The following is a 24,092-nucleotide window of genomic DNA, read 5'->3' as shown; positions in this document are numbered from 1 at the left end:
TAGGGTATTGTTGTTGATTTGATAGTGTGAGGGGACATTGTGCCAAAGGGAATGATGATGCATTTCTTTGCAATCAGTTGGAGACTGTGACTAATACACCAGTCATTGGTCTGTACAAGACCCTCCTTGAGTATACTGACATCATTTGGAATTCAATGATTATACCTAGTTTGCAGTCATCTGCAAACTTGGTCAACCACAATCCCTTAGTTTTAACCTGAAATTCTGAGAAGTATATACCAAACAGTAGGGGAACAAGCACTGACCTCTGTGGAACTCCACTGGTAACAGGTCTACAGGTAGATGGGAGTCACCCACTTTGATAGTGTGTGTTCAGTTTGTGGGCCAGTTGGCAACCCATCTTACAATGAAGGGGTTTGCATTCAGTTTGCTAAGTTTATCAGTAATGCCTGAATGTGGGATTATGTCGAAAACCTTTGCCAGGTAGAGGTATGCTGTGTGCACAGATTTGCCCTCATCAATGGCGTTGGTGACATTTTCAAAGAAATGCACTAGATTTAACCGACAGGATCTGTCCTTCACGAAGCCGAACTGGGTAGGATCCAGGGCTTGGAGGTCACCTATGTCTTTAATTATGAGGTCCACAATGATACGTTCCATGGTCTTACAGATGAGACTGGTCCGGCTTATGGGTCTGTAATTCCCTGAGTCTGTTGCTAGACCACCTTTTTGGAGGGAAATACAAGAACAAAGCTTATGATTAGGCTATGATTGAAAAGGGTACTTAGTGCTGATGTTAGTTCATGTTTTAGCCTGTTTAGAGGACAGCCTGGGATGTTGTCTGGTCCCATAGAGGCTGTGTTTTTGCCTTGGACAAGGCTTTGAAGACCTGCTCTTCAGATATGTAGGGTGTGGGGGGAAGGTTTGTTGTAAGTTAAAAGGGGATCATTATCTTCTTTCAACTGTTCCCGTTAGGGGTCGCCACAGCGGATCACCTGTTTCCATTTCTTCCTGTCCTCTGCATCTTGCTCTGTCACACCAACCACCTGCATGTCCTCTCTCACCACATCCATAAACCTTATCTAAGGCCTTCCTCTTTTCCTGTTACCTGGTAGCTTCATCCTTAGCATCTTTTTCCCAATATACTCCGCATCCCTTCTCAGCACATGTCCAAACCAACGTAATCTTGCCTCTTTGGCTTTGTCTCCAAACCTTCCAACCTGGGCTGACCCTCTAATATACTTATTCCTAATCCTGTCCACCCTCGTCACTCCCAGTGCAAATCTTAACATCTTTAACTCTGCCACATCCAGCTCAAACTCCTGCCTTTTTGTCAATGCCACTGTCTCCAACCCATATAACATAGCTGGTCTCATTACCCTCTTGTAGACCTTCCCTTTCACTCTTACAGGTACTCGTCTGTCACAAATCACTCCTGACACTCTTCTCCACCCACTCCATCCTGCCTGTATTCTCTTCTTCACCTCTCTTCTACACTCACCGTTACTGTGAACTAGTGACCCCAAGTATTTAAGCTCATCCACCTTTGCCAACTCCACTCCTTGCATCCTCACCATTCCTCTATCCTCCCTCTCATTCACACACATATATTCTGTCTTAGTCCTGCTGGCCTTCATTCCTCTTCTCTCTAGAGCATATCTCCATCTCTCCAGGGTCTCCTCCACCTGTTCCCTTCTCTCACTACAGATCACAATGTCATCTGCAAACATCATAGTCCATGGGGACTCCTGTCTGATCTTGTCTGTCAAACTGTCCATCACCATTGCAAATAAGAAAGGGCTCAGAGCTGATCCTTGATGTAACCCCACCTCCACCTTAAATGCATCCGTGACTCCCATCGCAGACCTCACACTGTCACACCACACTCATACATATCCTGTACCACTCTTACAAACTTCTCTGAAACTCCTGACTTCCTCATACAATACCACAACTCTTCTCTAGGCACCCTGTCATATGCTTTCTCCACGTCTACAAAAACACAATGCAACTCCTTCTGACATTCTCTGTACTTCTCCATCAACACTCTCAGAGCAAACATCGCATCTGTAGTGCTCTTTTCTGGCATGAAACCATACTGCTGTTCACTAATCATCACATCCCTTCTTAACCTAGCTTCCACTACTCTTTCCCATAACTTCATGCTGTGACTGATCAGTTTAATCCCTCTGTAGTTGCTACAGCTCTGCACATCACCCTTATTCTTAAAAATCGTTACTAAAACACTTTTCCTCCATTCCTCAAGCATCCTCTCACTTTCCAAGATTTCATTAAACAATCTGGCTAAAAACTCTACTACCATTTCACCTAAACACCTCCATGCTTCCACAGGTATGTCATCTGGGCCAACAGCCTTTCCATTCTTCATTCTATTTATAGCTATCCTTACTTCCTTGCTAATCCATTGTACTTTATGATTCACTATCCCTACATCATCCAACCTTCTCTCCCTCTCATTCTCTTCATTCATCAACCCCTCAAAGTAATCTTTCCATCTCCTCAACACACTCTCCTCACTTGTGAGTATGTTTCCCTCATTATCCTTTATCACCTTTACCTGCTGCACATCTTTCCTAGCTCGGTCCCTCTGTCTAACCAATTGGTACAGGTCCTTTTCTCCCTCCTTAGTGTTCAACCTTTCATACAACTCTTCATATGCCTTATCCTTAGCCTTCACCACCTCTCTCTTTGCCATGCACCTCATCTCCTTATACTCCTATCTACTTTCTTCATCTCTCTGACAATCCCACTTCTTCTTTGCCAACCTCTTTGCCTGTATACTCTTCTGTACTTCCTCATTCCACCACCATGTCTCCTTGTCGTCCTTCCTTTGTCCTGATGTGATACCAAGCACCTTTCTAGCCATCTCCTTTACTAGCTCTGCTGTAGTCAACCAGCTATTTGGTAACGCTTCACTGCCACCCAGTGCCTGCCTTAACTCATCCGTGAACTCCACCTCACAATTACCCTTTTTCAGTTTCCACCATTTGATCTTTGGTGCTGCCCTCACACTCCTCCTCCTCTTCTTGATCACCAACGTCATCCTACAAACCACCATCCTATGCTGCCTAACTACACTTTCTCCGGCCACCACTTTACAGTCTCCAATCTCCTTCAAACTAGCCCTCCTACATAAGATATAATCCACCTGTGTGCATCTTCCTCCACTCTTGTATGTCACCCTGTGCTCCTCCCTCTTGTTAAAATATGTATTCACCACAGCCATATCCATCCTTTTCGCAAAATCCACTGCCATCTGACCTTCTGCATTCCTTTGTTTAACACCATGCCTACCCATCACTTCCTCATCCCCACTGTTCCCTTCACCAACATGCCCATTTAAATCTGCTCCAATCACCACTCTCTCACCCTTGGGTACAGTCATCACCACTTCATCCAATTCACTCCAAAATTTTTCTTTCTCATCCATTTTACACCCAACTTGTGGAGCATATGCACTAACAACATTAATCATTACACCATCAATTTCCAGCTTCATAAACATCACTCTATCTGACACCCTTTTCACCTCCAAAACACTCTTTGCATACTGTTCCTTCAGAATAACTCCTGCGCCATTTCTCCTCCCATCCACACCATGATAAAGCAATTTGAACCCACCTCCGATACAACTAGCCTTACTCCCCTTCCATCTGGTCTCTTGCACACACAATATACCAACCTTCCTTCTGTCCATCATATCAGCTAGCTCTCTCACTATACCAGTCATACTGCCAACATTCAAAGTTCCAACCCTCACTACCACAGTCCTAGCCTTTCTCCTCTCTACCTGCCTTCAGCTATGCCTTCCGCCTCTTCTCCTCCTTCGGCCAACAGTAGCCCAATTTCCGCCAGCACCCTGTTGGCTAACAGTACTGGTGGCAGTCATTGTTAACTCGGGCCTAGACCGATCCGGTATGGAAATATTAACTGATGACTGCATGAAAAGATTTGGTGAAGTTTTACGCCAGATGCCCTTCCTGACGCAACCCTCCCCATTGATCCGGGCTTGGGACCGGCACAAAGAAATGCACTGGCTTGTGGGGATAAGGGACTGAAATTTTTCTCAAACCTATCCACTAGCAGGCATGCTATCTTTGTGGTGTCAGTGTGTGTGATACCATTTGCCACTATTTCTGCACATACTTGGGTCCTACCCTGCAGGTTACATACTTAGCTGTAAAAGGCATTATGGTTATCCTTGGCTGTGCTTGCTAAGTTTCTGTCAAAGGAGCCCTTGGAGGATTTGACAAGTTGATTTGCCTGTTGAGGCTGAGGAGGGTGATTTTTCATTGTTGAGACCTTGCCTTTGTATTCTTGGACAGCGATTTTTTGCATTTATTGTAAAGTTTGTTGATGTTGGATGTCCACCATGGCAGCTTGTTTTTACTTGGGGGTCTGGCTTTAATTCTTTCTGGTATGGCCAAGTTTATACACTTGCACAAGTGATTGTACAGGACTTTAGTGTAAGCTTTGGTATAGTTACCACTTCCAGCTTAGGGTGGGGCTTGGAATACATTTACACCTTCACCTAGAAGGGCTTAGTTTGCCTTGGTGAAATTTTTTAGTCTAATTTCACTCTTTCTGAGTTCTGGTGTTAGTGCCAGCTTGAAGGTGACTGATTTGTGGTCAGTTTTAACTAATGAGGATCTGACAGTTGCAGCAGTGCATCTGTTTGACATGTTTGTGAGGACCAGATCCAGAATGTTTGTTCCCCTTGTCAGGGTATGGACAATTTGTTCCAGATGTTTAAATTAACAAAGTTGAGGAACTTTTGTGCTAGCAAGTTAGAGGTAGCGTAGGTTTCCCAATTGAAGGTGGGATAATTGAAATCCCCGATAACCAGTGTGTGCAATAGAATTTGGATTGTCTCCAGTTTTTTCAAGTAGGCTTCATGGGCATCATGAGCCATGGAGGGGGACCTATAACTGGCTATGACTTGAATGGGGGTCTTACCCACTCTAACCTGGACCTGGAGTAACTCCATGGAGTTGACCAATCTAACAAGATGGGAGTTAATTTTTCTCTAATACAAATTGAAAAACCACCTCCTTTGGTTTTCACACATTCATGTTTGCATTCTAAAGGTGTGAAAGGCATTGTAGCCTTGCAAAATTGGTGCACTCCTGAGGCCTTGAACCAGGTTTCTGTGACTGTACAGACATTTACATCTTCTAGTGACAGAAGTGCTTCCAGGGAGTGCAGATTTTGGTTTAAGATCCTAGCATTTAGCACCATGACTCTTATTTTATTCTGATTGGCTAATTTCACATAAGTAAGGTTATTTTCAAGGCCTTGCCTAAAAAAGGCACAATGGGGGAGGCAAGAGCATTTGCCAGTAGCTGAAAGCCTAGAGGTGCCAGGTGCAAACTGTCTGTGGCAAAGCAGCGAGGTTTGTCGAACATGGCTTCCCAGGCTGACAGGAACACGATCCTCTGAATGACACCAAAAACTGAGCCAGTTATTGAAATAAATAATTTTTGTTTATACTGTGGCATCATTCTAGGTGAGGGTAGTATGCTGCTCAAGGCTAGGGACATACCTGCCTGGGATACATACTCAGAAAACTCAACCATGTCTCTGTCCATATAGTGCAGTGAGGTAGGTCTCAGGTCATTCACACCAACATGAACTATGACAGAGTCATAACAGTACTTGTTGCTGAGATACCTGAGTGCATGCGTGATCTGATGAATCCTGGCACTGGACTGACAGCTGACCGTGAATTTCTCCTTTTCCATTCTGGTAAGTGGGACATCCGTGCCTATCACTATTGAGTCTCCAATGACAAGAAAATTGGCTGATATAAGTCCACTTAGAATCTGAAAATTAAAAAAAAATAGAAGTAACACCACAGTTTTCAGCATGAATGCCAGCTTCATTCAATAACAAGCAAAGTCAGTATGTTCAACAGAGATCATTGAATGATACAGGGATATAGCTTATTTGGAAGTCATGTAGAAGTCAAGGACAGTTAAGCAAAATTCTATTTAGTGACTGCTATTTCAAAAGAAACTAAATGTATTAAAAGAGATTTCTGTGAAGGCAAAGCTGCACTATGCCCTTGGCATAGAGATAAGGGTTTAGGGTGGTGCAGTGGTGTAGCAGTTAGCATTGTCGCCTCACAGCAAGAGGTTCTCTGGTTCAATTCTTGGCTGGGGTGCCTTCTGCAGAGTCAGCATGTCCTCTCTGTGTTCACATGGATTTCCTCTGGGTGTTCCAGTTTCCTCCCACATTCCAAAGACATGGGTCTGGAGTATTTCTCCCCAGGTCTCCACTGAAAATGGGCACTGTCCCAGTCAGACCTTCTTGGTAAACAAATGTTAAATAAATAATTTAATAAATAAATAAGCCCCTTGTACCCCATACATGTTACAACTAGCTTTCAGGTCAATGCACTTTGAGGGAAACGAGATGTCACCCATGGTAATGATCACATGAGGAAAGGAGATGTCACCCATGGTAATAATCACCATTTTTTAAATTCACAAAAACAAACTTCAATAAAATATGACATTTACTTTGCAATTGTTCAAATAACTGTGTGACTCTCATCATTTTTCTCAGAAACTAAAATAAAATAATGTCATTTTTAAGTTTTTATTAGTCAGTCAAATTCATCTCTGTATGATAGTCTCATGGCATAATAGAGATAAGGCTCTGATTATGACACAGATGAGTTAGAATCAATTAATGATCCAGACATTAAAATGTATCTGTTTTGCTGATGACATAGTAGTCCATGGCTGAAACCCCAGGTTACTTCAGGAATCTTTCAATCCTGTTGTATCCTACACTGTAACTGGCCTTCTGCAAATATTTTAACCTTTAATGTTAGAAAAAACAGAGAAATACATTTCCCAAATAATCTTAACAGAAAAACCTCACAACCAAATTACAATACAAACTCCCAACAAATTTATTTTCAAGCAGTTAATCAATGTAAATTCCTTGGTCTAGCCTGTGATCCTGCTCTCATCTTCAATCTGTGGTTATATTTCTTTTTAGTGAATCACAAATCACTGAAGAAAAATTAACTGAAAACACATTACACTGAAAAATCATTATATAGACCCATATACACATGGTTAAAAAAATTCATCAAAACCAGGTAAATTATACAGAGTAAAAATCTATCTCTGACATAGCCAGAATATATATAGCTGCTAGTTTGTTACTGTCATATCTCCTCTTTGCTATCCCAGTCTTTATTAAACTTCAAGTCATGCAACTGTCCAAACTTAAGAAATGTTATAATAAAGTACCCAAATTTACTATAAACAATAACAATTGAACCTACCACTGCCTGACTCTCAGAAAATTAAACTGGCTAGAGCTACAACATCACCTAGCTCTCTTAGCTAACTACAATACATAGACTTCCCAGTAAGCCAGAAAATTACCCAGTCCATAACAACTTAATACAACACTATCTCATAATAGAATTTTACACATGAGAGAAAAATAACTAATCACTATAACCACATCATCTAATACTGCAGGTAGTGACTGTCTATATTCAAAGTGTGTAGCTAAACTATGAAACCACATCCCACTAACACTGAAATTCATTCAGAATGCAAACTCATTTAAAACACAAGTAAAACTTCATCAATCAAATCAATGCATCTGTTCCTGTGTATGTCCAGGATAAATGCCACTGTTAGCTTCAGATCTCTGCCAATCCATTTCTCTTCATATTCAATCCTATATCCCACAACCAGTCTTAAACAATACATGAATAGTTTTTCAAGCATCTCCAAGCTATATACATTATTTTCTGACAGTATTCACCATCCACTTTTATTCTTCTAATATAAACTTTATAATCCACCCAACCCCCTGCATAAAAATTGCCCTACTCAGCAATTCTCTAAAACATAACAAACCCCAGCTTTTTCATCCAGCCTACAAAGAAATACTCTGCACTCAAAGCACCTTTAAAAGATATCTGACCTTCACACATGGATTGAATTCCATCAATCCCACATCTTGGTTAGCACTGAAAACTGGTTAGCACCTAAAATTGAAGATGTAGAAATCATTCTTCCTGGTTACATCATCATTAGGAAACACTGCATAGTTAACAGGCTACTAGACTGCAAACTCTGAACCAACCCTGAAAAAACTAAACTAGCCAGCACCCTCCCCAGACTCTCTCAGTGATCCTCATCCAACCTACATCAACAGAGAATACCACAAGCCCCCCCCCCCAACTGCCTCTACTTCAATTCTGTGAGAAACATAGCCATTTTCAATAAATCCATCTTTAAATACACACTTAAACAATGTGACTGGAAACTCCTCAAGTATCTGCCTCTAGATGAAGCTATCTATCACTTCAATAATTCCTTCTCACCTATACTAAACCAACAAACCCACTAAGACATAAAAGAGTGAAAATAAATTCTGCCCCATGGCTAACCCATCAAACTAAACAACTCATGATAGACAGAAACACAATCTTACCTAGGTATATATTGATACCACAAAAGGTACTAAGTTCAAAAAACTTCTCCACAAAGCAGACTACACATACAAAAAAAACAAAAGATTTTGACAAGATTTAAACAGCCTGAGAGCCAACAAGCACTTCCAAAATACAGGGAATAAACTAGCCACCAGCAAGCACAGAGATAACCAGGAACCAGTACCAAAACAGTATTTATTATCCAAATAAAATTAAGCACTTTCGTCGACTATGACAATAAGACTTCATCAGAATAGAAATACAACTCATATCTTTCCATTTAAATAACCCTCTCCCCGGTCACATGTTTAAAATACACTAGTCACATTCAAGACATTAAGTTAATACACCAAGCAATCAAACTTTGTATGACTGTAATCTAAGCACACTGCTTAAAAATCCATCATTTAAGCTTGGGTATGTCCATGCATTTAGTTCAATTTGCCATCTCAATTCTGCAAACTCCAATAAATCTTCCCAAGGCCCACCCCTATTGTTTTTTTTTTTTTGTATAAAATCAAGCCCAAAAAAACAAAAATTTGTGAGAAAGAAAACTAGAGAGGGGTTTAAAAAGTGCATTTATATCTCTTTTATGTTTAATATCTAACAAATGCTCATAGATTGTCTCTCTAAATTTCCTTTTTGTTTCACCCACATAGAATCTTTCACAATTTTGGCACAAGGCAAGATACACTATTCCTATAGTGTTACAGTTACAATGAAACTTAGATCTTATCCTAATGTCATTAATCTCAACTCTGTCATGTTCAAATCTATTCTTACGTTGGGAACAAGAAACATACTTAAATGTTCCTTTCTTTTTATTCGTATAAATGTGTGGCAACTCATTGTCCTGACTCTCAAGAAATTGCGTTATAGATTTTCCCTTTTTATAGACTAATTTGGGTTCTGCTTGTAAGACATCCATAATGCTGTCAAAACAGGAGAAAATATTCCAGTTGGAAGTTAAAACATTTGATATAGCTGGAATGTCAACTGTAAACTTAGTGACATAACTATCAACATATCTAAAATTATTGTCTCTTAACTATTGATTTGAGGTTGAAATGTCTCCAGATTTCAAAATCGGGACATAGTACCTTCTGTCACTTTTGTTTTTAACTTCCTCATAAATCTTCATAACCAAATCCATAGGGTAACCCCTAGCCTTAAACACAGATGTCAAAATATCACACTCTGTATAAAAAGTGTCATCCTCAGAAATCATTCTTGCCAAACAGATAAACAGATATACTGGCCTTTAACTATTCCCTTCTTTTGAAATTCAGGGTGACAACTATGATAGTGTAACATGCTGTTGGGATATGTGGTCTTCCTATAAATGTTGCTAATAATTCTCTGTTCATAAGTGTATTTAGTAATATCTACATCTAAATAATGTACATGTAAAGAATTTCAAGTAAAGGTAAACTTCAAAAAACTTCATGTATTGTTCAGATATTGAATAAACCGCTCTAGTTTGTCCAACTCTGCTTCTCACACAATAAATATATCATCCAGAAAGCGGGCATATAACGGCCAAGGGGAATGGAAATTTTTTAAAAATATGTTGCTTTTCCCATTGCAACATAACTATGTTTGCAAAAATAGGGGCACAAGATGTGCCCATTGCTGCACCTTTTTTTGTAAATAATACTGCCCATCTAAATAAACGACATTGTGGTGGAGTACAATTTCCATAAGTGTAAATATTTATCTCATCGTTCTCAAAATCAGTGGATGACACTAAAAATTCATGAAAACACTGTAGTCCATCATCATGAGTACTCACATTATAAAGATTAATTACATCCACTGTGAGAAAAATCATATCATGGGAAAACTTAACTTTTTTGAGTTTGCTTAAAAAAATCCCAAGAATCTTGACAAAGATGCTCAAAAGACCTCAAACACATTTTTAACTTAATGTCTATAAATTTAGCCAAAGGATAAGTCTTGGATTTCCCAGCATCCACAATAGGCCTCATTGGGGGATCCATGAGGTCCTTGTTGACTTTTAGGATACCAAAGATCGAAGGAATGAGAGGGTATTTTGCATACAAGAAATGAAATTCTTCTTTGTTAATCAGTCCTTCTGCTAACATGTCTTCTAATAAAAAAAATCAATCCATCTATAAATACCATTGATATAATTCAAATATACTTTTTCATAGTAGTCCCCATGTAAGACATGAACACACATCCTAGTCAAATAATCTGTCTTTGCCATAATTACTACCCCTCCTGCCTTGTCTGGCTTCATCACCCAAACATTCTTGTCACGGCTTAGCTTTTTTAACAATACTCATTCACAACTAGAAAGGTTACTACCAGCTTCAGGTGCAGGCAGTTTTAATATTTTTTTGAAGTCAGACAAACACATTTTTTTCAAATAGAATCAATATTGGAAAAGGGGGGGGGATAAACACACCATTTCTAACCAAAGTCCTGGGAATAAATTCCCTATCAGAATCTTTAAAATAAAACTTTAAGTTCAAATTTCTCAAAAAAGTTTAAAATCTATAGTCAGTTCCTCAATGGTAGTGTGCAATGTCAGTACAAAGAAAAACCCTTTACATAACAAGTCTTCCAGTTCAGTACCATATTCCTCATTAGAATAGTTATAAAGAAAAAAGTCACCTTGAGAGTTTGGGAACATATCTGGACCTGAATCCTCTACAGAAAAAACAGATATGTCAAATAAGTTGGTAGATCCATTTAAAATCTCCTGTTCCCTCGATTCTGTTACTGGTTCTGAGTCAATCTCAGATTTAAACAACCTCCTAAATCAAGGCAGAAAACCCATCACAAATCATTTCCCATCTGAAACAAGCCAGGACATTGCAGACAAATTTAACAAACACTTCCTATCTAGTACTATACATAGCCCAAACAGTAATAACCTATATCGACCCCACCTAAATTCCTCCAGAGCATATCTCTGCAACCAAACTTAGTCTAACAACCATCCAGACAAATACCGTTATTTATTTTTATTTATTTACTTATTGATATTTGATTGGTACTTATCTTACTGAGCTGAAGAATACAATAAAATATGAAATGGGTGTGTTTTGTGATTTGGTTGATAAAGAAGAAATAGTCTGTGTTGTAGGAAGGGGCAGGCTTTAATCAGAAGCAGACTTGACATTACTTAAATTTGTGGATAGGTACACACTGGATGAATTAGGAAGCAAACAATTAAAGGAGTTAACTGAAAAGTTGGTGTATAAGACAAAATGCGGGTCAAATAATAAAGCAAAAATTAATCCTAAAGTGAAAATGTACAATAACAATAATGGCAGGACCGCCAGAGTCATAAGGTATACAGGAAGTATGGCACAGTTAAAATTTAGGCCTCATTTACTAGGTGCAACTATAAACATGAATAAGAAGTGCCCAGCATTGCAGTCCATTGGGATGACTGATCAGAAAATGAAAGAGAAGCTCAGAATTAATAAACAGAGTATTGACTTACTTACTGACAGACTTACTTACTGACAGAACCCACACTGTAAAAGTAGCCAACTCCAAATCCAGCTCCAGACAACTGGCAAGTGGAGTACCTCAGGGTTCAGTTCTGGGACCACTCTTGTTTGTTATCTACTTCTCTGAAGTACAGGCCAACACTAAGGGGCTCTGGCTAACAAAGTTCACAGATGACTGCAAACTGGGAGCCATTACTGAATCCCCAAATGATGTGGATATTCTACAAAAGGGCTTTACAGAAACAGATGCCTGGTGCCATAGCCATGGGCTCAAGCTTAATGCCAAGAAATGTATAGTTATCCCCTTTGGAAAAAAACATGTACCCATGAATTACCACATAGGTGGCAGTACACTAAACATCGAAAGTGTGATGAAAGACTTAGGGACACAGGTGGACAGTTGTCTCACTTTCCCTAACCACATCGCCACAACAGTCAGGAAATCCTTCTATGTGGCACACCTCATCACTAAGGGCTTTTCATCCAGAAAAAAGGAGGTCATTGTCCCACTGTACTCATCCCTCATTACACCCATTATAGAGTATAATGCCCCATTTGGTATGTACCTCACAAGACATCTGCAACAGCTGGAAAGGCCACAGAAATACCTCATTAAAAGAATGACAGGCCTAAAGCAGATGCCATATGCTGACCCTCTAAAAAAACTCCAGTTATACTCTGTGGCATATTGTCTACTCAGAGGCGATCTCTGCTTAACATACAAGGCCATGTCAAACCCTGAGCTGTTGGACATGCTCCACTTAAAGAAATCCCAATCCCTCAGAGCCACACACTCCAGGGATCTAAACCTTGTCATCATAATGAACAAAACATGCTGGAGGGATAGGTTCCTGACCCAGAGACTCCCCATACTCTGGAATAGACTGCCCATACATGTCAAACAGAGCGCCTCCTTGGCCCTCTTCAAAATGAACCTTGATGATTGGATGGGAGATAGGAAATTCACCCCGGGGATCATGTCAGTCACCCTGCTAGACAGGGGTCCAGAGAAGTAAATATTGTGGGAAGAAATATCCAGGGAATTGTTATGGCTAGAGTTGTATAGGCCCTAGGGCCGATAGCCTAGTACCAACCTATGAACCTATGAACTTTGAACTAGACATTGGTGCAGAGCAGAATAGAATGCCATAAAATACTTTCAGAATATTGAAGCTGAAATATATTAAAAGCAATATAATTGGAATATTATTTATTTATTATGGACTAAAGCTAATGGACTAGAATCTACTGATGTGAATATAAACATAGAAAGTATAAAAGTGGCTCTTAAATGGACTGAATTAGAAAGTCATTTATATACATGTCCTTATAATAAAACTGACATATGCCCTTCCCATAGCCTTTCATGATTCATCCCACAAAACTAAACTATTTCAAATAACTACCAACAAAATATTACACTCTGCTATATCTCCAGCATCAGTAGGGAACACCACTTTTATTCTGGTTAAAGAAAATTATCTCTCTCCAACATTTGCTATCAAACTCTACCCATACAATACAAGTCTATGCCATACATCTCTCAATAACTTTCTTCAAATACTTTTTCTACAGAAAGACAACAGAAAAACCAAGGGCGGCAACTTCAGTTATTCATTATGCCGCTGTCATAGCAGGAACTCAGTCACTACACCAAGTGCAAAACGGACTAATGTAAGTCTAAGAAGATGTCCAGATTTTTTTTCGGCATACTACTCCAAGGTATACACACACACACACACACACACACACACACACACAAACTCAACTTTTTAATTAACTTTAAGTGGCCGTGTTAGACAGTGATGAAAATAGAGCTTTGACATTCTGGTTTAAAATTTGCAGAAGTGACATCTGGGGATTCCAACTACAGCAGTAATGTCTTGCATTGCATTTTATAGCAAGGAGAAATAATATAAACACATACATTTGTGCGAGCACACACACACACACACACACACACACACACACACACACACACACACACACACACACACACACACACACACACACGGCAAGCATCAGTTCGAGCATACTGCACCTTCTGTTTTTTCTGTTGCAGCACTGAATGGTACATGTTAGCTGCTAATTGTGCTGTAACGATTTAAAAATAATGAACATGTTTCAGTATTTAAACATCATGTATGCATGTGTGCTAATAACTAACTAATCCCTGAAACTTGTGTTATGACTAGTTAGTTAATTAGAAAAAGTATTTGAAGAAAGTTATTGAGAGACGTATGGCATAGACTTGTCTTGCTTGGATAGATTTTGATAGCAAATGTTCGATATGAGTAGTTAAGATGTTGATTAAAAAGAATAGTAAACGGTGTGACACGAGGTGTGATCAGGTTTAGCAGCCCAGCCTTCAGGTGTTCTTAAACATCTTTTTCTGTGGAAAACTTGCCATATGCCTCAGTGCTAATATGCACATTATTTAACTTGCTGTTTTCATATCTTTGATCATTCTAATAAAATGTTCATCATTAGCATTGCCTCAGTGGCATTTTGGGCTATCTACCAAGATAACCCAGTAATGGCAACTTTTCAAAAGCTCAGATTCCTTTTCCTGTCTCTTCCTGTGACAGCTGATTGACTCAGCATACCCTGAGAGGGAAGCCTTCAGCTGTTACAGGAAGTGAGTGTTCAGTCTTTTTCTGCCGTGTAAAGAAGGTCCTCTGACTCTTCACAGGACCAAGTGCAGATTTTTCTGGCCTACTGCTCAGATGAGCCCCATTTAGGGGACCCTCCCTTCCTCTCATTTTATTGATAGAGGTATTACTCTCTTTCTGTTGTTGTGTTTACTGAAAAAGTATGCATATTCATTGTAATATTTTATTTTGGTCAGTGCAGTAGATCATGTGGGAATTTCTGCTTGCAGCAGTGTTTATTGGGCTTCTATCTTTGACAAATGCTTATTTTACAGTTTCTGAGGAAACATTTGGCAGTTCTCTCAGAAGTGCACTGCATATGTCTGCTGTTGGATGCTAAAGGTCTGACTTTACTATTAGTCTAATTTATTTTCATCTTTTGACAGGAACCTATCACAGAAGTTGGATTTTTCAGCATTTACATATTTATTACATGTATGACTACTGTTTTTAACATTTGTCACAGTTTTACAAGGAATGAATTTAATTGAATATGTGGTAAAAATTTTACTCTGACAATAAAATATAGTTTAAATTGCTATTAGCATTATTTCGACAGTTTAATGCAGTGAGTGAGTGAGGAGTTAATTTTTAACATTTGTTCGGCGGTTGCTTACATGTTTGCACTTCGTGTACCGGAAATTCTTTAACTTCCGTCAGTTGTAAAATAATTCTGTACACATTTCAAACTTTTTTGTGACAATAGCACAGTTTGGCTGAGTTTAGTTGCCTGGTGACTTGGTTATTACTAGAAACTTTAAGAAGAAAGGTTATAATTTCCAATGTAAAGAAAGAAAACATGGAAAAATAGGACAGAAGGAATTCAAATGATTGGAATGGCGCTTGAGGCAATGCTTATTTTACGGAGGAATGAAGGCATTGTGTTTAGGAATTCAGAGTTGCACTCTTTCATGGTTTCTTTCGATGTAAAATTCTAATAATATGTAAATAGGGTCATCTTTTGGAAAGTCACTGTAGTACTGCGTTAGACTTGGGCATCAGGTATTTGCTCCCCAATTCATTGTGTTGTTAGTTCTTTAATATTCACATAATTTTAGCTTGATCATTTATGTGGGATAAGCCCTTTTTAGAGATTTTTAGAGATTAATAAGATAATTGTCCCTAACAGTGAGTGGCATTTGAAGACATTTGCATGTGGACTTGGTTTCTTATTAAAATATCAGTTGATGTGTAGAATTATACTTATGGGATTTTTATTTCTTTTTAAAGGTTACAATGCCTGCACAAAGTAGTATATGGCCAATATTGTTTGTAGTTTGGATTGCCCATACCTGTCAACTCCTACAACTTTTAGAAATTGCACTAGTGAGTTTTAGCCTTCAGATTTAGCTTTGCTCTTTCTAGATTTATCAGTTTTCTTGATAGCGATGGATTTGTTTAAGTTACATACATTGTTAATTGGTGAGCAAAGCCAATACAAACATTTCTTATCACAAATATTATTATACATAAACTAGTATCTGGAGTATCTCAAGAATCATTATCAGGTCCTACAGTTTTCATCATCTTCATTAACAGTATATTGTCTGCTTCCCATCTATCTTAGCTCTCATCCTGTGAAATGCAGAAAAAAAAAATGAAAGAAACCACTCAAAATTATTTACATAGCTAGGCAGTTGTAAGTTCAGTAGAATAAGTGTATTTTCTTGTTTGATAGGTACAAAATGGAGTCAAAGTACCTGTTTATTTTCATGTTCTGCACAGGACTGCAACTTCCAGAAGTAGACAGAATAAGACAGCAGTGTCTTCGCTGCTCATGCAAAATAAAATAGTGAAAATAAAGGTGTGACACCCTTGCACTAGCCCAGTAATCAAGGAGCCTCAATCCTCAACACTATCTCCAGTGAAGGACGTGCACATTGGGAGAATGACAAGTACACACACAGTAAAGTACTGTTTCCCTTAAGAACACACAGAGATCACAGTCAGTCTGCAGGCTGGTTTCTCCCTCTTCCTCCAGATCCCCAATAAGACTCCCCACTGGTACATCTATAAGGTTAAGATCTCAGCCGAGTGGTCAAGGCAAAACCTCCAGCACCCTCTCTGTCCAACCAGTGCTCCGTGTCCCTGCCCCAGTAGCTGACACACACACACACACACACACACACACACACACACACACACACACACACACACTTTGATATTTCATTTGTAGAAACACACTGACATTCCTGGCGAAAGCTGGCACAGGCTCACTAGCGATGGCCCCTTCTGCCCAGACTGTAAGGTAGTATCAGCTGCCATAACCACTCTTACCTATCAGTTACTATAAGACCCTTCCCAAAGGGTGACCAATCTTACTGTGTAGTGTTACTATTATCCAAGTGGTAAGTGTGAGCAAAAACAAGGCTATTGGAATGGGCTATGCAGTGTCACAAAATACATATGCAAGTACTCTCAGAGCTTAAATATCTCTAACAAACTAGTCACAATTAAAATAATAAATAAAGGAACAAGAGACAAGACGATACTCAATAACTCAACTCAGTGACAACAGAGTTCAGAATCACAGGAAATATTTTAACAACATTGCAGAACAGTCTCACATAAATACAGCAAACATCTGTCTGCTGTCAGATGCAGAATAATTTGAAATGGTTCAGTCTAGCCTGCTAATTGGACAATGGAAACCTTTATTTTCCTGCGGATTTTTTTTTTTACTTTGGTAACATGCAAAGTGATTATACTTAATGTAATTCTTCCATGACCTGACTTAAATACAAAAAAAAAAATGCACAACTGCACAGGTAGTTAAAACATACCCAAAGGGGATGATGATGCTTTTTTTTGGCATTTAGATTGAGGCCATGTTTCTGTCACCAGTCATTTGTTTGGGTGAGACCCTCTTGTCTTGTAGCTTATTCAGAATTGTTTTATTAAGTCAGTAATGTGAGTTCTTTACTTTATTGCAAAATTGTTGGCTTATTTTTGTGGATTATAGTATAGTAGGACTGCTAATGTTGACATTGTATGTACTTGGATGGCTGGAGTGGTTTTCCCAATGAGCATTGGTATTGCTGTAGTGAATAACTAAAATGACAGTGCTAGTGTGTGCCAGTTTTTTCTTTGCAAGTGAATGAGTTTCTTTGGGTAGCATGCAAAGTAAACAGTGTTTAACTTGACAGTAGGGCTGTGATTAGGTTATTGAAAGCTACCATCCTTGTACCAGTAAGAAACTGTTGCTTACATGCTAACCATACATATGTTCATAGCTCTATCACAGTCCATCTGAATTTCATGAATTCTACCTGTCTCTCCCCTGACTGGATATTTTTCTGTTACGCTGTTGATGTAAAATGCTTCCTCCAGAATGATTAGCATATACTACAACTATGGCTAGTCTTGGGTTTTATTTCCTTAGTTTTGTAATGTAAATTGTTAACCATTATTTTCAAAAATAATAAATATAACTAGGGACAAAGTAGTTAGTAGCAGTTAACACTAGTTACTCCTTTTTTACTTTTCAGCATGGCTTCTGCATCATGCCAAAATAAAACTGCTACCAAAAGAAAAATAGCGGATGAAAGGAGAGTGTTTCAGGAGAAATGGACTGACGACTATTTCTTTGTTGAATCTAATAATAAAGCACTTTGCTTACTATGCAGAGAAGTGGTATCTGTTTTCAAGGATTACAATTTGAAACGGCATTATATTCAAATGCACCCCAAATTAAGTGAATTGCAAGGAGTGTGCCGTAAACAAAAAATATTAGATTTAAAGAAAAATCTTACATTCCAACAACAGCTGTTTCGAAAATCGGCTACTCAACCGGATTCCTTAGTGAAAGCAAGTTATGTTGTAGCAAACTTAATTGCTAAAAAATCCAAGCCATTCGCTGATGGTGAATATATAACAGAATGCCTTTAAAGTGTATCAGACATAATCTGTCCTGAAAAAAAATCAGATTTTTCCAAAATAAGTTTATCTCACCAGACAATCGCTAGGCGTGTGGAAGATATAGCGAAATATATTGAAAATACTTTGGAATCTCGGTGTGTGAGTTTCAAGTTTTACTCCGTAGCTTTGGATGAGAGCACAGATGTTACAGATACGGCACAACTTGTCATATTTATTCGAGGCGTTGACAAGGATTTCGGTATTACTGAAGAACTGGCCTCTCTGGTACCACTGAAAGATACCACAAAGTCTATTGATCTCTATAAAGCACTAAAAGCAACACTGGCAAGATTTTCCTTGACCATCGAAAACATGTCTGGCATAGTAACTGACGGTGCTCCAGCTGTGGTTGGAAAGAAGGAAGGTTTAACAGCATTGATGGAAGATGATGCAAAACAGATCAGTAATGTGCGTTTTATGAAGTACCACTGCATTATACATCAAGAAACTCTGTGTGCACTGACTTTAAAAATGGAAGATATTATGAATGATGTTATTAAAACAATACATTTTATAAGATCCAGAGGATTAAATCACTGTCAGTTTCAAGAGTTTCTGAATACCTTGGAATCTAGCTATGGAGACATTGTGTACTTCACTGTAGTAAGGTGGTTAAGTCGTGGTAAAATGCTGAAACGTTTTTATGATTTGAGAAATTAAATAAAGTGCTTTATGGAGTCAAAAGGAAAGCCTGTACCCAAATTTGAAAATGCTAACTGGATGGCTGATTTAGCATTCTTAGTAGACATCACTGCTCATTTAAATGACCTGAACCTCCGCCTCCAAGGTGAAAATCTACAAATAACTGACATGTTTCAAATAGTGACGGCATTTGAATTGAAACTGAAATTATGGCACTGTCAGATTAAGAACAGTAACTTCATTCACTTTCAAACACTGTCTGAACAAAGCCACGTAAATACTGAAAAATATGCAGCATTAATTAATAGTTTAGCACAGGACTTTCAGAGCAGATTTCAAGATTTCAGAAAACACTAACAGCATTTCAGTATATTTGCTACTCCATTTTCAGTTGACATCAACATGTTGCCTGCAAACCTGCAAATGGAATGCATAGAATTGCAGTCAGATATACAACTTAAAGAAAAATTTCTGCAACTGCCTTTAATGGAGTTTTATAAGTTGTATTTGCCAAAAGAAAAATATCTGTCACTTCACGAACATGCCCTGTTCATGACATCTCTGTTGGGGAGTACGTACATTTGCAAGCAATTTTTTTTCTCGCATGAAATATACAAAAAATAAAATCAGAAATAAAATTTCAGATGAGCATCTTGAAAATACTCTTCGCATCGCCACTACCTCTATCAAAACAGATATAGATGCACTGGTATCACAAAGACAGGCTCAGTGTTCACATTAAAAAGGTTATGCTCATAATGTTTGTTTACTACACAAAAGAACAATCTTGACTTGATAGCCTGAACCTCCTGATATGGAAATTTTAAGAAACTATAACAAGAACTATGACCAATATGTTTGAATTCTGCAAAGGTCTGTGCCTGGCTGCACCCTTGTGAAAAGGTTTCATGAATAAACATTGCCACAACTAATAAATTCAGTTATTTGTTGAAATTTGTGAAAAGTAACAAAACACTGGCAGACCCCTTTCAAATTTTCAGTAAACATTGGAAACGACTCAAGTTGGAGATGTATAGTGAGCTAAGGAAGAAGTATAAAAAGGTGTCATCTGATGATGCTATGCCTCATTGGGTGATCGATACAAGTCATCAGCTGAAATGTGCACTCATGAACCTTCTTTCATCTTCAGACCAGCCTGACCAGACAGCAGTGCAAAAGCAAGAAATATTGCCAGTGTCATATTTCAGGGACAGATTCCAAAGCTAGAAATGTGCCTTTCCAAAGGGGTGCTCAGTTTGAGAATACCACTGATGAACCTTCTTTCATTTTCAGACCAGCCTGATAAGACAGCAGTGCAAAAGCAAGAAATATTGCCAGTGCCATATTTCAGGGACAGATTCCAAAGCTAGAAATGTGCCTTTCCAAAGGGGTGCTCAGTTTGAGAATACCACTGATGAACCTTCTTTCATCTTCAGACCAGCCTGATCAGACAGCAGTGCAAAAGCAAGAAATATTGCCAGTGCCATATTTCAGGGACATATTCCAAAGCTAGAAATGTGCCTTTCCAAAGGGGTGCTCAGTTTGAGAATACCACTGATGAACCTTCTTTCATCTTCAGACCAGCCTGACCAGACAGCTGTGCAAAAGCAAGAAATATTGCCAGTGCCATATTTCAGGGACAGATTCCAAAGCTAGAAATGTGGCTTTCCAAAGGGGTGCTCAGTTTGAGAATACCACTGATGAACCTTCTTTCATCTTCAGACCAGCCTGACCAGACAGCTGTGCAAAAGCAAGAAATATTGCCAGTGCCATATTTCAGGGACAGATTCCAAAGCTAGAAATGTGCCTTTCCAAAGGGGTGCTCAGTTTGAGAATACCACTGATGAACCTTCTTTCATCTTCAGACCAGCCTGACCAGACAGCTGTGCAAAAGCAAGAAATATTGCCAGTGCCATATTTCAGGGACAGATTCCAAAGCTAGAAATGTGCCTTCCAAAGGGGTGCTCAGTTTGAGAATACCACTGATGAACCTTCTTTCATCTTCAGACCAGCCTGAGCAGACAGCTGTGCAAAAGCAAGAAATATTACCAGTGCCATATTTCAGGGACAGATTCCAAAGCTAGAAACAGAAGAATACATGAGCGCTTTGGAGAACATATGGACATTAAGGACATGATGGAAGACATGGACATCCTTAAGAAACCAGCAAAATCACAGGTATGATCTCATACAAATTGAAGGGTTCATACCTTAGGTTCATAGGTTCATAGGTAGATACTAGGCTATCTGCCCTAGGGCATTTATAAGCCTAGTCAGAGTGTATTTGGCTTCCACCTCCCTATTAGATTAACCTACTGTGCCTCTGTAAAGTAGGTCACAGAAGGTACCCTTTTAAGATTAGTTTACTGTGCCTCTGTCTAGCAGGGACACAGGAGAGATCCCAGGGGTGAATTTGTGATTTCCCATCCACGCGTCCAAATTTCACTTGAAGAGGGTCAGCGAGGGGCTATGTCTAACATGAACTGGGATTCTATTCCAGAGTGAGGGGAGCCTCTGGGAAATGAACCTGTCCCTCCAGCATGTCCTATTTATTTTTGTGCTGAGGTTTAGGTCCCTGGAGCATGTAGCTCTAAGGGACTTGTATTTTTTGAGGTGGAGCATGTCCATTAATTCTGGGTTTGACATGGCTTTGTACGTCAGGCATAGATCGCCTCTGAGTAGGCAGTAAGCAACTGAGTAGAGCTGGAGTTTCTTTAGTCGAGCTGCATAGGACATCTGTTTGTAGCCCATGATCCTCTTGGTGAGGTACTTTTGGGGTCTCTCCAGTTGCTGCAGGTGTCGGGTAAGGTACATCCCAAAAGGGGCATTGTATTCAATTATGGGCCTGATGATTGACGAGTAGAGGGGCATAATGACCTCTCTTGATCAAGATGCGAACCCTTTCGTGATAAGGTGGGCTATATAGAAGGTCTTTCTAACCACTTTGGCAACGTGATTATAAAAGGAGAGATTGCTATCTACATTGGTCCCCAAATCTCTAATTACTTCTTCCGTACTTAATGGATTACCACCTATGTGGTAATTTGTGGGCACCTTGTTTTTCCCAAAGGGGATGACTATGCACTTTTTAGCATTTAGCTTGAGTCTGTGGTTCTGGCACCAAGCATCCGTCTCTGTGAGACCCTTTTGGAGGATGCTTGTGTCAGCTGGAGATTCGATTATGACCCCCAGTTTGCAGTCATCTGCAAACTTTGTCAGCCATAATCCCCCCGTGTTAGCCTGAACCTCAGAGAAGTATATACCGAACAAGAGAGGTCCCAGAACTGAGCCCTGTGGGATGCCACTTGTAACTGGTTTGGATTCAGACATGGCACCTGCAATTCTGACCATGTGGGTTCTATCTCTGAGCCAGTTTGCAACCCATCTTGTGATATAGGGGTTGATATTTAAGCTGGTAAGCTTATTTATGATGCCCGAGTGGGGTATAGTGTTGAAGGCTTTTGCGAGGTCCAGGTAGGCTGTGTGGACTACCTTGCCCTCATCTATGGCTTTGGTAACTGTTTCAAAGAAATCAACTAGGTTTAAGAGGCAAGATCTGCCCTTAACAAAGCCTAATTGGGTAGGGTCCAGTGTCTGGAGGCTCCCAATGTCTTTGTTTATGAGTTCCATGATAATACGCTCCATATCTTTACAGACCAGACTAGTCAGGCTTATGGGGCGATAGTTTCTGGGGTCCGTTGTGGCACCACCTTTGTGGAGTGGGACCACTGTAGCTGTACGCCATTCTTTGGGTACATATCCTGTAGTAAGGCTAAGTTTGAACAGTGACTTAATGTGAGGGTTCAGTTCTTCTTGGAGCTCATGTAAGACACAGCCTGGGACACCGTCCGGTCCCACAGATGCTGTGTTTTTTGCTTTGGAGAGGGCAGCTTTCACCTGTGCATCTGTGATGTCAGGGAGGTTACATTCAGTTGGGATAGGCATTTGCTCCTTTGGGGGGGAAGGGGGGGGAGAAGTTTGCGCTGAATCTGTCTGCCAGGATGTTGGCTATGTCTGTAGGTTCGGTATATTTTGTTTCATTATGCAACAATTCAGAGCATATCTGGGAGTTTCCGCCCATGTTTCTGACATAACTAAAGAAGGCCTTGTGATTATCTTTAGTGTCTAGGGCAATTTTTCTTTCGAAACTGGCCTTTGATGATTTTATGAGGGATCGAAGTTTCTTGCTAATACTGATCAGAGATGCCTTCCCTTTTTGGGATTTTGCTCTGTCATGTAGTAGCTTCCTCCTTCTGTTGTATAGCTTATTTATGGCCGGGGTCCACCAGACCGGTCTCTTGTTTTTGGAGGAGTGAGTCTTGGTTTTATTTGGGATAGCACGATCCATGCATTCCTGCAGGTGCTCATAGAATGCATTTGTAAAGGATTCTGCAGATTGGGCTGTATTATCCTCTGGCCCAGGGGCTTTGAAGGATTCCACCTCAGTCTTGAGAAGTGCAAAGTTGGCTTTGGAGAAATTCTTTACAGTGATTTCCTTGGCTGGGGGTGGGGATGGGATATGGATGTCTAGGGAAATTTGTTTATGGTCTGATCTTACCAATGAGGGGTTTACTTCTGGTGTGGAACATAGAGTCCCCATGTTGGTGATGACCAGGTCCAATATGTTGTTCCCTCTTGTGGGAGTGGTGACCAGTTGTTCCATTGTGTTAGAGTTTATACATTCAAGGAACCATTGGGTGAGGGTGTTTGGGCTTGAGTAGTTTTCCCAGTCAATGTTTGGGTAGTTGAAGTCACCCAATAACATAGTGTTTGGAGAGACCTTCATATTCTCCAGTGTTCTCAGGAATGCCAAGTGGGGTTCCTGTAATAGGGAGGGTGTTCTGTAGCAGGCTACAAACTGAAAGGCAGTTTTGCCCGCTGTTAGTTGCACATGGATGGTTTCCGATGCTTCGTGCAGTGCCACTAACCTGAAGGTGTAGG

The sequence above is a fragment of the Protopterus annectens genome, chromosome 1.part1 (genome assembly GCF_019279795.1).
Source record: "Protopterus annectens isolate FY-2018-M chromosome 1.part1, PAN1.0, whole genome shotgun sequence".
Taxonomy (NCBI): domain Eukaryota; kingdom Metazoa; phylum Chordata; order Ceratodontiformes; family Protopteridae; genus Protopterus; species Protopterus annectens.
Note: the sequence above shows the minus strand (reverse complement) of the source record.